Raw genomic sequence first — 15,480 nt, 5'->3', positions numbered from 1 at the left:
CCTGGGTGGCTTGGTCGGTTAAGCGTCTGACTTAGGCTCAGGTCATGATCTCACGGTCCGTGAGTTCGAGCCCTGCGTCGGGCTCTGTGCTGACAGCTCAGAGCCTGGAGCCTGCTTCCGATTCTGTGTCTCCCTCTCTCTCTGACCCTCCCCCATTCATGCTCTGTCTCTCTCTGTCTCAAAAATAAATAAACGTTAAAAAAAAAATTAAAATAAAAAAATACAGCACATCATGACCAAGCTCAACATGTTTTTTTCTAGGAATTTAAGGTTCATTGACCATGTCACTGAGCAATTAAGGAGAAAAGCATATGACTATCTCTACAGGAAAGGAAAAAAAAAACATTCAGGATAAAAACTCTTAGCCAACTAAGCAGATAAAAGAATTTGGTAACCCGTTAAAAACATATAACCAGTAGCATTCTCAACTGTGAAATATTTTCAAACATGACCTTAATGGAAACAGGAATAAGAAGAAGGCATGTATTATCAGCATTTCTATTCTGCATCACACAGAAGGTTCTCACCTATACAATCAAATGAGGAAAAGAAGTGAAACGTATCGGGACTAGAAAAGAAGACAAAATAATCGTCACGTGTAGATTATACAATCTTGCCCCCTAAAGAATCTACAAATTACTGGAATTAGTAAGTTTAGAGAAACTTTGTTTATTGTCTTTTTATATATACACAATAATCCATGGTTGTCACTGTTTCTCTGGGTGCTTAAATTCACCCAAATACCTGTGGAAATTCCTATAGGCCAGTACCTGTATTCTGTTAACACGATCCCCATGACCGTTTGAGCAGTTCCTTGCTTTCTGGCTCCAAAAAGACAATCCAGGTTCACTTTGGTCTTTCTCTGCTCCTGATCTGGAATTAGCCACTTCTGTAAGGAGTCCTGTCTCATTTTAGTGAAGAATGATGCTAGAAACTAAGACTGTTTCCTGAGTGTGCTTATTGCTAAAGGGTTATCACTTTCCAGGTCCTTTCAATGCACAGAGCTAGGAAATATATGAAATCATGAGTTCATCTGATAGAACCAATTCAAAATTTAGTACCACAGAGTTTTTTTCTTATCTTCTTTTATTGCATAATTATATCTCTTTCCTCTTACAGTAAAAATATTGTGGTTTGTAATTATATATAACAGATATGTATTAACTTAAAGTTTTTTAATATATATATTTACCCATGTTTATTATTTATCTGCTTATCTACTTTATCCTATAATATATAAAATTTTTCATCATACTATAAATATTAACACTAACAATAAACCTACTAAGTAGGGTTTCAGATTTCTTTACAGTTCTTTTTGCCTTTAGTAAATATTTCATAAGAATACATGTATTGAGTACTGTTGTAAAAGAGTGTGAATTAATTATTTGCTTATGTTACCTATTTGATATGCAGTTAGGATTCTTTTGTTTTTGTTTCCATTCACTTTTAAGGTCTGGTATTTTTTCATCCTTTATGGTTTCATTTTTATGAAGTAACATACACACACAGTTCAAAATTCAAAACTATATAAATAGGTATTCTCCAATCCCGATCATCTTCCATCCAGTTATTTAACCCAGCCCATCGAGTCAGCCATTGTCATTACTTCTTCGTTGATCCTTCCTGTGTTTCTTTTTACAAGATTAAGTATAGGCACACCCACAGCTGTATACATGCACACATGCATGAACGTATTCCCCTTTCTTTCTGAAACAAAGGGTGGCATACGACAGAGATTCTTTTGTACCCTACTTTTTTTCACTTAAAAGCTATCCTGGGGGGCGCCTGGGTGGCTCTGTCACTTAAGGGTCTGACTCTCAGTTTCGGCTCAGGTCATGATCACACCAGGTCATGGGATCGAGCCCTGCATCGGGCTACCACTTTTTTTTTTTCAAGGATCAATGAGACCATTTATTCTAGACACGATGCTGACCAAGGAGTGAGGGAAAGACTGGGTGTGCAGGCTAATAAACAGAGGAGAGGGAGGACTTCCCTGGAGCTGTAGCCATTCCGTCTGCATTCTTCTCAGGGGTGAAGGCATCTGTCTCTTTTGGACAAAGGTTCCAGCTATAAGCAGGGGGAAGACCAGGGGAGGCATAGGCACACAGACCTTGACAGGCTGTGCCTCCACCCGGATCTTGCCTCCACCCAAGAGACAGCTTTGTCCAGCCCGGCACCAGAGTCGGATTCATCAAATTCCTGGGCCATGTGGATGTCGACAGCTTAGTCGGCCCCATTCCCCATGAGGCTGGCGTTGGCGGTGTGGTGCTTGACCACACCCCCACCCAGGATGATCATCTGAGTGTGCCTGGCAAAATGGCCTGTGTGTTCCTGAGCCTCACGTCCTCAATAATGTCCAGGACCAGCTTGGGTTCTTGTGGGAATCAAAAAAGATCACACTGCCCAGGGAGCCATCTGTGAGCACCGGGCTCCGCACGGGCATGTGGTTCTTCTGAGCCCAGTAATATACTGATTCTGTGTCGTTGATCTCCTCGCCCAGCCCGGCGATCATCTTGGAAGGTGTCCACTTCACGCCCTCCGTGTTCCGCTCCAGCACCGTCCAGTCCATAATGGGCATCAACCAGCCCTCAAACTTGCAGCAACTGTCACTGGGCACCAGGAGGTTTCCAATCCTGTTGATCCTGTTCTCACGCAGCTCCTTCCCCCAGAGACTGAAATCACCCAGGTACGTGGTACCAGGCACTTCTTCGTCCACACTGCCAGCTGTGGTCACTAAGATGCCCACCGTGTTGTATGCTGCATGAGGTAATGGATGCGACAGCTGACGGTACAGAGCCTGCTCGGGATTCTGTCTCTTCCTCTCTCTCTGCCCCTCCCCCCCTCCAAAATAAATAAATAAATAAACGTAAACCTGCATTAAAAAAAAGAAAGAAAAAAAAAAAAAGCTGTCCTGGATATCACATCGTACCAGTTCATGGAAATACTCCTCATGATTCTACAGCTTTATGGGATTCAATTATATGCACGAGCCAGGGTGATTCAACTATTCTCTAGAGTTAAACATTTGAATTTCATATCTTGCCATGGCAAAGAATACTGCAACAAATAACTATATGTTGCTTCAAATCTACGGAGGTGTTTCATAAAGGTAAATTTTTAAAAGTGCAACTGTTAGGTCAAGGGTAAAGAAATATGTAGGTTTGTTGACTACCATGAAGTACCCTGTCATGGAGGTTAAATCATTCTGCATTCTCAATAGCAATGAGTGAGAATCCTTGTTTTTCTGGATTCTCCAGGAGAATGCTTTCTTAAGAAAGGATGCAATTCTATCCACTCAAGAATTTAAAATACAAATCTGTTAAAGTTATCATTTATAAAAGCAACAACAAAAATATACATCATGGGGGAAACATACTAACAAGAGTTGTTTAAGATTTTTAGGTTAGAAGAAAAAGCATAAAACTTCCTGAAAGAACTTCGAGACGATATAAATAGAGAGATAAGGCATATACTGGAATAAGAAGGCTCACTGTTGTAAACGTGGCTATGATCCTCTAACGGAGCTAGTATTCAATGAGCTTTTAATCAAAATCTAAATAGGATTTTTCAAGGACATTGACGAGCTTATTCTAAAATGTATATAGAAGAGCAAACAGCCCAGAAAGAGAGGCCAAGACAGGCTTAAAGAAAAACTAGGCTGGGGGGCTTGTTCTATCAAATAACAAGTCTTAGTCATTATGTAATTTAATATTTAAGCATGAGGATAGAAAAACAGACCAATGGAAAAGAATAGAGATCCCATAAACAGACCCATTTATATATGGAAACGTGATACATTACAGAGTGGGCAAAGTACGGATTGTTAAAAAATGCTGCCAGAACAACTGATCGTCCACAGGGGGGAAAAAGATTCCAAACCTTAAAAGTGATTTCAAGAACTTAAAAGTGAAAGATAACAGGTTAACACATTTAGGCAAAAATATAGGACATTATTTTGAAGATCGTAACGTAGGAAAGGTGTCCTAGGTAAAATAAAGAAAAACACAAGCCACGATGAAAAAAAAAATGCTGTTTAACTTCAAATTAAGAATGCACATCGAAAGATGTTACAGTGAATAAAAACCCAAGTCACGAACTGGCAGAAGATATCCACCAAAGGATAGTATTCAGAATAAATGGAGGGCTCCTTCAAATCAGTAAAAGACAAACAACCCTCTAAAATAGGCAGAAAGACTTGTATTTCACAGAAGAAATAGTCAGCCAATGAGCATATGAAAAGAGGCTCAGCCTCACGAGTATGTACAAAAATGCAAATTGTAACTCTAGGGAGAGAAGATTTTATACCCAACAAATGGGCAAAGATTAAAAAGGCAATGAGAAAACTGGATGTGTGATCCACTAGGACTCGGGGATTTCTCTCCCAGAGAAACTCTCTGCACGTGCCTCCCGTACACGAGTATAAGAACAATTAAAACAGGGCTGTCCACAGTAACAAAATACTTGACATGACCCAAATTTCCACGATGGTAAGCGGGATCACCGAACCCGGTACAATCAGTTAATAACTATTACACAGCTGCGAAGATTAATGATCCATAGGTTCACAGATAGAAGTGGAGAAATCTTGAAAACAACAGGAGGCAATAAAGAAGGTCATAAAAGAAATGCATTCAGCATGATTCTATTACACGCACTTGAAAAGCAGACAAAACCAAACAATATATATTTTAGGGATGCATATACATGTGGTAAAACTTTAAGGAAAAGCAAGAGAGATATTAATACAGTATTAAAGTGGCAATTTCCCCTGATGGGGAGAGAGGGTGAAGGCGACACCAGAAGACTCAAAGACGTAGACGATCATCTGTCTCATAAGCTGGATGCTCGATTCATCAGTCATGTTATCATCACTTTCATTTAAAATATCCATCTATGTTATACTCACTCTCTGGCAGATAAGATCTATTTCACGATGCTAAAAAGTTTAATGGAAAGGAAGAAAAGATGATCTTCTCAGCCCTTTACCTAAAAGCTGCTAGTGGCTTCCTGTTGCCTCCAGGATAAAACCTAGCCTCCTAGCAAGGGAGGCTCTATGTTCTTCCCCACCAGGCCTCCAACTACCTCTGCAACCTCGTCTCCTGCCATCTGCCCCCTCAGTCCTCACCTCCACTCATCTGTATTCTAGCCACGCCCTGTATCATCGGAGCCCCGCGCTCACGTCTGAGCCACGCCCCTCCGTTCCCTCTGCCTGGCACACACTCCTCCTGGGTCGACTTGGCCAATTCCTCTACTTTCAAATTCAGCAAACACCGGATACTTAGGACAGCGTCCCCCGAAACTGCCGATGGATGTTTGTTTCTGGGCTTTCACAAGGCTGTGTTGCAGTTCGTCTGTTTGTATGTCCCAGCTCACTTGCCTTCGAGATCTCTGCAAGGCAGGGGCTCTATTTTCATCTCAGTCCAACCAACGTTTCCCGAGTGTTAACGTTATGTCATGACTGTGCTAGGCGTTGGATCTGTTGGATTCATCAGCAGCAAGCCCTATTTCCTACCCTCACAGAGCTTGCAATTGAGCTATACTTATGTACATACTTACGCTCGCTGCAGTGTCCCACATATGGCACGTTACGCAGGTATGTCTGATGAATCAGCGAAGGAACACTCAGTGAATGAACAGACCAAGGGACAAATAAGAACTGTTCTTCTCCTCTTTAAACAAATAAACACGGGGCACCCGGGTGGCTCAGTCATCTAAGCGTCCAACTTCAGGTCATGATCTCATGGTCTGTGAGTCTGAGCCCTGCGTCGGACTCTGTGCTGACAGCTCAGAGCCTGGAGCCTGTTGCAGATTCTGTGTCTCCCTCTTTCTCTCTCTCTACGACCCCTGCTCACACTCTGTATCCCTTTCTCTCAAAAATAAACATTGAACAATCAAGGCTTTTGGGCAATAAATCATCATTTTAGTGGCTCTTATTTATTATGAACTTTAAGGCTGTAAATTTAAGGCTACCTGTCAAAAACTAAACTTTTTCTTTAAAAAACCCACCAAATATGTACCTAAATGGAGATATTTTACTCGTATGAAATTTTCAGAAAAGATTAAACTAAACCAACCGATTAAAATCCAGATTCATTACACAACATAATGCCAAGCAATAATACAGATTGTGCGTGGAAATAGAAAGGATTAATCCAAGAATTCCTTTTTGATCTCTCCCACGTGAAGCTGTTTGTAAACACGTTTATTTGCTGTGCACTTTTCTTTAAAATGAACAAATTCCCAAGAAAGAGTTCAAATCAAGCATTCTCTTAAATTTATAAATCTCGTAATAGCTTCAGGCATCCAAGTAAGCCGTCTCCAGATCTGCCACTTATGATTAGATGCCAAGAAATACTTAAAATGATTCATCTCTCAGATACCGGCTTTCAGCAAACCACACAGAAAAACGAGTAAGGATCATCTTCATAACACAGCTACGCCACTCAGATGCAACTTTATTCTCGCTACGCTGGCCCCTATTCTTTGGTGGACGGATGTACTATCATTCTCCCATGGACATCTTTTTGTGGCCTTCCTGGGTGGTTCCTGCCCGTCCCACTGTGGCAGGATGAACACTGGCCCCTCCGGCCATGTCCGCGTTCTACCCCCCGCAACCTGTGATACATTCCGTGACATGGTCAAAGGAACCTGCAGGTTGATTAAAGGAAGCGTCTGGAGCTGGAGAGATGATCCTGGATTCTCTAGGCAGGCCTCATGTCGTCACAAGGGGCCTCCCAAGACAAAGGCAGGAGGATCTGAGTTAGGAGATGCTGTGACGATGGAAGCAAGAAGTTGGGAGGAATGTGAGGAAGGCATCACGAGCCGTGGAATGCAGTCACCTCTCCGAAGCTGAAAAGGGCAAGGATTCTTTCTTCAGAGTTTCCAGAAGGAGCAGGCCCTGTGACATTCTCCCAGTAAGTCCACTACAACTTGTTTTGGATTTCTGATCTCCAGAAAGGTGGCATATGACAAATCTATATTGTTTGAAGAGACTAAGTTTGTGGTAAATGTTACGGCAGTAATAGAAAACTCATCGACTCCTTTTAGACTTTATTCCTGGCTGCGCTATCTTGCCCCGGCAGTGTTCCGGCAAACACTCAAATGCTCTCATCTCTGAAACGATCTTCATGCCTCACCGGCTATCCCTTTGTACTCTGGTACGATCTGCATTAACGGGATATTTGTTGGCTGTGGCAGACAATGCTGGTTAGCTACCCGGAAGCCATTCCCAACTCCCTTGCTGCCTCATCCTGCAGTGGCGAGAAAGTCAAACACCCTTCCCCAGACTCTCTTGCAATGAGGGACGGCAGCATGACCCAGTTCTGGAAAAGCAGGCGTGTGTCGATGTCTGCTGGGAGAAAGTCTGAGGAAAACTTCTGCTTCCCTGAAAAAGGGGAAGATGTGACCAGTGTGATCATTTCCTTCTTACTACCTTGAAAATGGGCGGTGATGGTTAGGCCTGCATTCACTGTGTCGCCATCGTGAGCAAAAGGCCAAGAGAACGTCAAAGACAGGCTCTGATATTGCTGAGTCATGGAGCCAAAGCCAATAATTGCCTATCCCTGGAAACTTCTGGTTTTGTGAGAACAATACAGCTCCTGTTTGTTTAAGCCCCTGCAGTGTGGTTTGCTGTTACTTGCAGCTGAGGGCACGCCCAACTAGTACATGACCTTTCTCGGGTAGCACCTGTTACCAAAAGCAGCCAGAACACTGAGGCTTCAGAAAATATAACAGAATCCTCCTTAGCACATAGTTCCACGCATTGCTACATATAAAAAGGAAAAAAAGTAAACAAAGAAAACAAGAGGGGAAAAAGAGAGAGGGGGGAGGGGGGGGAGAGGGAAAGGGACAGAGAAGGAGAGAATGGGGGCAAGGGGGCCAGGAAGGAGAGAAGAGGGCATGAAAGGAGGAAGCAACTGAAACCCAAACTTCAGTCACTGCTATCCAACTACACGTTGAAAACAAAATGCTGAAAAATTAGAAACATCCACCTTCATTGCCTCGGTCTCACGGAATTACATGCTATAAACACACAATGAAGACCAGGCAGTGGCAGTCAAGTTGAGACTTTCAAGCACCCAGTTACTCCTTCTGACACGAAGGGACCACCTCTAAGTCTCCCCCTCGTCACTCTGCAAACCTGAAAACCAAATCAACTCAGAGCACTATTAGAGGAGATTACGAATAAAATGCTCCCATATTTGGGACACTACATGTAACGTAAAATTCCTAGAGCGATAATCCGGATCACAGTGAACTGTCTAGAGGAAATCAATGTCAAGGAGATCGAAGCTTACTCCAAAAATGAAACTCATCTAGCCACTTCCTACAATTGTCTCTTTGGTGCGCACGTCATAAAATGTAAGATTTCAGATTTGTGAAGGTTTTTTGGTAAATCTTTTGTGGCCAAGACAGAGATCTAAAATGAGCCTTTTCATTAGAAGATTCCATTTATGATGGCTATTATTACTATGGTGGTGTCCAAGGGAGCCAAAACGTTTAGAGGCTGAAGTCACGACCTATGTGGACAACCTACTGAAAGACAGGCATAGTTCTAGAAATGGAGACAAAGAGAAATCCCAGTTCTTGTCCTTGTGAGGCCCAGATTTTTGTTAAGTAACAGACATTAACAAATAAATACAAGTTACAGGATATAAAAGGGGAATTACAAGTTCTTTCAGAGGAATGAGGGAATAATTAAAAAAAAAAAAAAAAGAGCCAAAAAACGCCTCCGTTTTCCATGTTCATGTTTTGGAAACACTGTTATTGTGAGAATGTCCATACTACCCAAAGCAATCTATAGATTCAATGCAACTGCTACCGAAATACCTGTAGTGTTTTTCACAGAACTAGAACAAATAATCTTAAAATTCATATGGAACCACAAAAGACCCCAAATAGCCAAAGCAATCTTGAGAAAAAAGAACAAAGTTGGATGTATCACAATCCCAGATTTCAAACTATATTACAAAGATACAGTCATCAAAACAGCATTGCACTGGCACAAAAATAGACACATAGATGAAGAAAACAGAAAAAATGTCCAGAAATAAATCCATGCTTATATGGTTAATAATCTATGACAAAGGAGGCAAGAATATATAATGGGGGAAAGATAGTCTCTTCAACAAATGGTGTTGGGAAAACTGGACAGCGACATGCAAAAGAATGAAATGTGACCACTTTCTTACACTATACACAAAAATGAACTCAAAATGGATTAAAGACGTATGACCTCCCATCCAAGTACTAACCTGAGAAACTTAACAGAAGACCATGGGGGAGGGGAAGGAAAAAAAATGGTTAGAGAGGGAGGGAGCCAAAACATAAGAGACTCCTAAAAACTGAGAACAAACTGAGGGTTTACGGGGGGTGGGAGGGAGGGGTGGGTGGGTGTTGGGTATTGAGGAGGGCACCTGTTGAGATGAGCACTGGGTGTTGTATGGAAACCAATTTGACAATAAATTTCATATTAAAAATAAATAAATAAATAAATAAACAAACAAACATTAAAAAAAAAAGACATATAACCTAATATAATAAAACTCCTAAAAGAATACATAGGCAGTAAACTCCTGGGTATCAGCTCTAGCAACATTTTCCTGTTTATGTGTCTGCAGGCAAGGGAAACCAAAGAAAAAATAAACTATTGGGACTACATAAAACTAACTTTTGCACAGCAAAGAAAACCATGAACAAAACACAGAGACGACCTACCGAACAGAAATACTATTTGCAAACAAGTTTTTCAATAAGGGGTTAATACCCAAAATATATACAGAACTCATACAATACCAAAACAAAACAAAACAAACTCCTCACAAATAATCTAATTTAAAATGGGCAGAAGACCTGAATGGACATTTTTACTAAAGTTATACAGATGGCGGCCAACAGACACATGAAAAGATGCTCAGCATCACTAATCACCAGCGACATGCAAACCACAAGATACCCCCTCACACCAGTCAGAATGGCTACTATCAAAAAAAACAAGAAATAAGTGTTGGTGAGGATGTGGAGAAAAGAGAACCACCCTACACTCTTGGTGAGAATGCAAACTGGTGCAGCTACAGTGGAAACCAGTATGGAGATCCTCAAAAAAGTAAAAATAAAAATACCACCCAATCCAGTAATTCCACTGCTGGGTATTTACCCAAAGAAAGTGAAAACACTAATTTGAAAAGATATATACATCTCTACGTTTACTACATCATTATTTACGACAGCCAAGATACGCAAGCAACCCAGGTGTCCATTGACAGACGAATGGATAAAGAAGATGTGGTGTATATAGACAGTGGGATATCACCAGAACATAAAGAGAATGAGATCTTGCCATTTGTAACAACAGGGATGGACCTAGAGGGTATTATGCTCAGGTGAAATAAGTCAGACAGAGAAAGACAAACGCCCTATGAGTTCACTTATATATGGAATCTAAAAAACAAAACAAATGAATGAACAGTAAAACAGCAACAGACTCATATATATGTAAAATGCTGGTTACCAGAGGGGAGGGGGATAGGAGGATGAGCAAAATAGGGGAAGGGAATTAAGAGTTATAAACTTTCAGTTATAAAATCAGTAAGTCATGGGGAGGAAAAGTAGAGTGTAGGGAACAGAGTTGATAATATTGTAATAACTTCATATGGTGACAGATGGTGACCACACTTGTCACGGTGAGCGCTGTATAATATACGGAATTGTTGAATCACTCTGTTGTATACTTGAAACATATAATATTGTTATATTAGTATACCGAAGTAATATAATTCAATTAAAAAAACAAAAACAAAAAAACTCTCCCTTTTACTGATGGATTGGAGACCAGACCAAGGATGGTAAGAAGAAGAAGTTCCTTGACATTTTGACAGGTCACCAGAGAAGGGCTGTTTCAGGTGATGGAGTAGTGGGACGACTTTAATACATGAATTATTCAAATTCCTCCACCAACACCAAAAACGTCTTCAGAGACAAAGTTGGAGAATGAGTTAACAGCTAGTAACAAAGTCATCCAAAAGACGAAGGCTTAAGGGAGCATTCAGACAGATACTATAGTGTGAACAGAGCTTGCAATTTTTTGGAAGAGACTGGAAAGGCTGGTCTACAGGGAAAGTACAGTTTGCGGATGTTCTGTGTCACCGAGCAAGTCGTTAGTGCAACCAGGGGCGGCAGTCCACTGTGTGGGTCTTTCGGTTTGGTCGGGGATACTGGAAAAGGGGGCACTGATGATTGGCTGTGGGGCTTCAGAGAACACCTGACAGAGCTACGGACTGATGTACTGAGCAGGTACTGTGAGATCCTCACATGTTAATCCCTTCAATCCTTGCCATGACCCTGTGAGATATCGATCGGTGCCCCCCAATCTACTAGAATTAGAATATGGAGTTTTGAACACACTTAGATCGGAGTCCTGGCTCTCTCGTGTAGTCCATCTGTGATGACATAAAATTTAAAATGAGACTGAAGGAATAAATGACGTCAAGTTACCCTCCCAAGGAATCACGGCAAGGTCAAAGTAGAATTAAAAACCACAGGTCCTCCCTCTACAGGCTGTGGTTCTAACCCTCTGGATGACGACGCTCCCGTGGTGATCTCTCCCATCTCCTCGGGACTGCCGTCAGAAAGATGCAAACTTCAGCTCCTACCTTCACACATTTTTGTGTTGCCACTTCTGCATTCAATATGCTCTGTGGCACCTAGCACAGCAAAATATGTCTTGAAATAACCGTTGCAAGAGAGTAAATTGGTGCATTCTATTTTAGGGGGGTGGAGAGGAGCAGGAAATTTGGCAATAATGATCAACATTTCAAACGCGCCCACCCTTTTTGGAACAATGTCACTGCTAAGAATTTAACCTCCTGCTAGACACTAAAAGTATGCCTTGCCATTCACATAGGGATATACCCACGAATACACACTCACGCACACAACAGGCTGATAGGAGCCAGAGTAGCAGAGTGGGTGAGAACATGGCCTCAGGAGCGTCACTGCACCAAGTTCAAATCCTACTCCTTCCCGCTTCCACCATTTTCTACCTGTGGCCCTGGGCTTCCTGGATCTCTATTCCTCAGTTTATTCACCAGTAAAATGGTGCTAAGAATAGTAACTACCTCATAGACTTGTTGAAAGAATTCAATTAATTATCTTTGCAAAGGCCTTGGGCCAGCAAGTATTAGGTACTGTTTAAATGTTAGCTGTTATTAGGATTTTCCATCAAACACTGTAAGAGCAAAACAATCTGAAAATAACCTAAACGTGAGCCAAGAATAGAATGTCTGAATTCACGGTGGTACCTCCATATCAAGGAGAATGACACTGTCACCGAAGATCCTGAAATATATCTGCAGGGGCTTCTTGTCCAGAAGAGAGAGAACATACATGTATCAGGCAACCAAGTCTATCCGGGGATCTGTGGGATTTCTCTTCCATTCATTTGTCTGGTAGCCATTCGTGGAATCAGTATAGGACTAACTATGGTCTGAACGCTCCAGGATGAGCAGAAACGTGAGACAACACAAAGATCAAAGTCATGCACATGTGCACATGGACAGTGCACCTTTACAGACCCACACGGGCCCTTCCTGCCCGCCGCCTCACCCCTCAATTCCCAGCTATTGTGGGAAGAAAACATGGGAGCTACCTTCCTCCCGTCCCTGCTTCCATCAGACTTCCCACAAAAGCTGCCAAAATAATTCGGGAGAACGCATATTCTCCCGCCCAGATCTACACTGTTAGGCCCTTTGCTGTGAATTCCTTCTTTCACACTCCTTGCCTGACAGGTAAACTGCATGAGAGCTCTTTTTACGGGTTTTTCGGAGCACTGGTTTTAACTAGCGTTAGTCACATGCTTCAAGAAAACTGGAGTGTGTCCACATCACATTGAACCGTCCATATGGAAATTTTGGAAATAGAGCAGAGGGTCAAACCGGCCAATGAGAATATAACTTAGCTGTGGGCCAGATTATTAAAAAATGTGTGATCTCTGAATTCAAGTCATGTCGTAAGCGTATTTCTGAGATGAACAGCTGATGACCTGGGGCAGCCCGTGGGTGACGAGTGGGGAAAGGGGGGAGAAGCAAGACGTCGCTCCTTCACTACCCAATGTCTGGCGCTCTATAGTCACTGGGTCCTCAGACCAATCCTGTGAACTAAGAGTCACCAAGCCCACGCTGACCATGAAAACGCCGGGGGTGGCAAAGAACTGCCCACACTTATTGAGCGGGAAAGTGATGGAGCTAGGATTTAAAATCCAGGTGGGTTGGTCCTCAAACCACACTCTTTCTTCTAAAGCTCAACAGTTCTGGGCAGAGTTCCAATTTCAGTAATGGTAAAGAAAAGGGTATCAGAGTAAACAGAAGGTCTGTCGAAACTCCCAGGGGTGCTCCTTGACCCACGAAAACACTGCAGGGTGACAGATGTTCCACGAAGTCCTGGATCCAAGCTGCCCGAGGAAGAGGAGAAGGTTACAGCCAAGGCCCATTGTCATGAAGGTGACCAAAATGAATGGTGAACACTGACCGGTAGCCTGAAGCATTGCTGGGATTCACCTGGAAGTTCTCGTTTATGCTGAAGAAGCCTCATGACGGAGGGTCTGACTCATATTCCTAGAGGAAAGCACTGCTGGGAGAAAATCTCGGGAAACCAGCTGTCAGTCCAAGTACCCAACAGGGTCTTCTGGTACTTGGCTCAGCCCTGCCTGAGCCTGATGGGTGCTGCCCTACCCCAGGGCCCCCAAAAGACAGGGGACATCTAGGATTAGGGTAAGTAGTAGCAAAGAGCCCTGACCGGACAGCGAAACAGCCAAGATCTGAGCTTGAGATGGTGTGACCCTTGCCCCCCACGTCTGGCACACTAATGTGAGAAATAAAGTCCAACGTCTCTGTGTCCCTTTCTCTCTTTCTGGTTCAAAGGCGCTCCCCTTCATCCTGGTGCCGGCTTCAACCCTGTCTGGATGCCACCCCCTTCCGTTCTCCCCCAGCACTAAGAGGCGTATCCATCCTGCTCAGACATCCCCGGGATGGTCGGGGATTCACTGACCGTTTAAGACAAGCCTAAAGAAACGAAGGGAATAAATACCTAGTGGTAGAATTTCAGAGCCTACGAAAAAATTGAAGATACAGTCAAATCCTGCATGCACACACGGGCCCACATATACAAAGCAGCCAGACGTAAAAGAAAGAGAAGACACACGAATGCATAATTAAAAGGAAAGTATATCTATCCATAGCATTTAATCAAGAATATCTACGTGGGGGCGCCTGGGTGGCTCAGTTGGTTAAGTGTCCGACTTCAGCTCAGGTCACGATCTCACGTGAGTTCGAGCCCCATATCAGGCTTTGTGCTGACAGTTCGGAGCCTGGAGCCTGCTTCAGATTCTGTGTCCCCTTCTCTCTACCCCTCCCCCACTCATGCTCTGTATCTCTCTCTCAAAAATAAATGAACATTAAAAAATTTTTTAAAAAAGGTATCTATGTGTACTCTTGCTGGGGAGAACTGAGACCTGGGAGGCAATGGCAGACTTTTTAGGGTTACCTCCCACCTTGCACGCTGCTGGGTGTCACCCCAGCCCTCTGTGAGGCCAGCCTGGTGTCAGTGTGCCTTTCTCTGCACACACCAGGGCTGTTATGTCCACGTTCCCTCTGCAGCTAAGCGCCTACCTGACCAAGAAAACCCTTTCATTCCCTGGTTGCTTCCGTTCTATTTTACACTTAACTCTAACAAACTCTTCCCAGTCTCTGGAAAGTCCAGTGACAGTAAAAGCCCTCTGGGTGGCTGAGAGGGGGTCTGGCCTAGTCTGTATGGGGCTCGGAAGGGCATGCCACCAGATGGTTCAGGGTCATTTCCACAAGCCCAGTGCAAAGCACGGTCCCTGGCTCACAGTAGGCCCTACAGGTAGATTTGTTTGGCGTCTCTGAAGTGCTTGGCCAGGACAAGTCCAGTCCTTCAGGCAGGCTTAGAAGTTGCCATCAGCCTTCAACATGAGCACTGATCCTGACCACAGTGGGCAGCACCTTTCTCTGCATTCATTCTGTTCCTGGGTGAAGAGGAAGGCAGAAGCTTCCAGAGGTTCAAAGCCCAGCCCCTCACACAGCACCCCCGCATAAAAGGAGCAGCGCCTGTAGAATTCTGTGTGGGTTACCCCACCTTCAAGCGCTCCTTCAGGTTCAACTTGACATCTTGAACACGGGGGGCAAAGACTGATCTCTGTGGGTGACTCTCAGAGCACTCTGTGGTCATCTCTCCATCCAGACCGTGAGCAATTCACATGGGACATGCTCGGCACGTTTGCTTATGTAAGCCCTGCGACACAGTCCAAAGGACCGTGGGTTGGGGACCCGGGAGCTTCCGGCCCTCGCCTCAATGCCACGAACTCTAAAACCACTGATGTTTAGAGCTGGGAGCAGCGTGTGAGATGATGGTATCTACATTTTACAGATGAGGACATGGGGAGAAGGAGAAGTGAGGTGATTC

At 43.4% G+C, this 15,480-nt stretch overlaps 1 protein-coding gene and 1 pseudogene across 5 annotated transcripts in view; both read right to left on the bottom strand.

The window, feature by feature from the left end:
- GLIS3 (GLIS family zinc finger 3) overlaps positions 1 to 15,480 on the bottom strand; it is a 451,944-nt gene that overhangs the window by 180,047 nt on the left and 256,417 nt on the right. The gene's annotated exons all lie outside the window — the stretch shown is intronic.
- Positions 1,298 to 9,346, bottom strand: LOC132663680 (deoxyhypusine synthase pseudogene; annotated as a pseudogene).

Source organism: Panthera onca, chromosome D4 (assembly GCF_046562875.1).
Source record: "Panthera onca isolate mPanOnc1 chromosome D4, mPanOnc1 haplotype 2, whole genome shotgun sequence".
Classification (NCBI taxonomy): domain Eukaryota; kingdom Metazoa; phylum Chordata; class Mammalia; order Carnivora; family Felidae; genus Panthera; species Panthera onca.
This window is presented reverse-complemented; position numbering and strand designations above follow the sequence as displayed.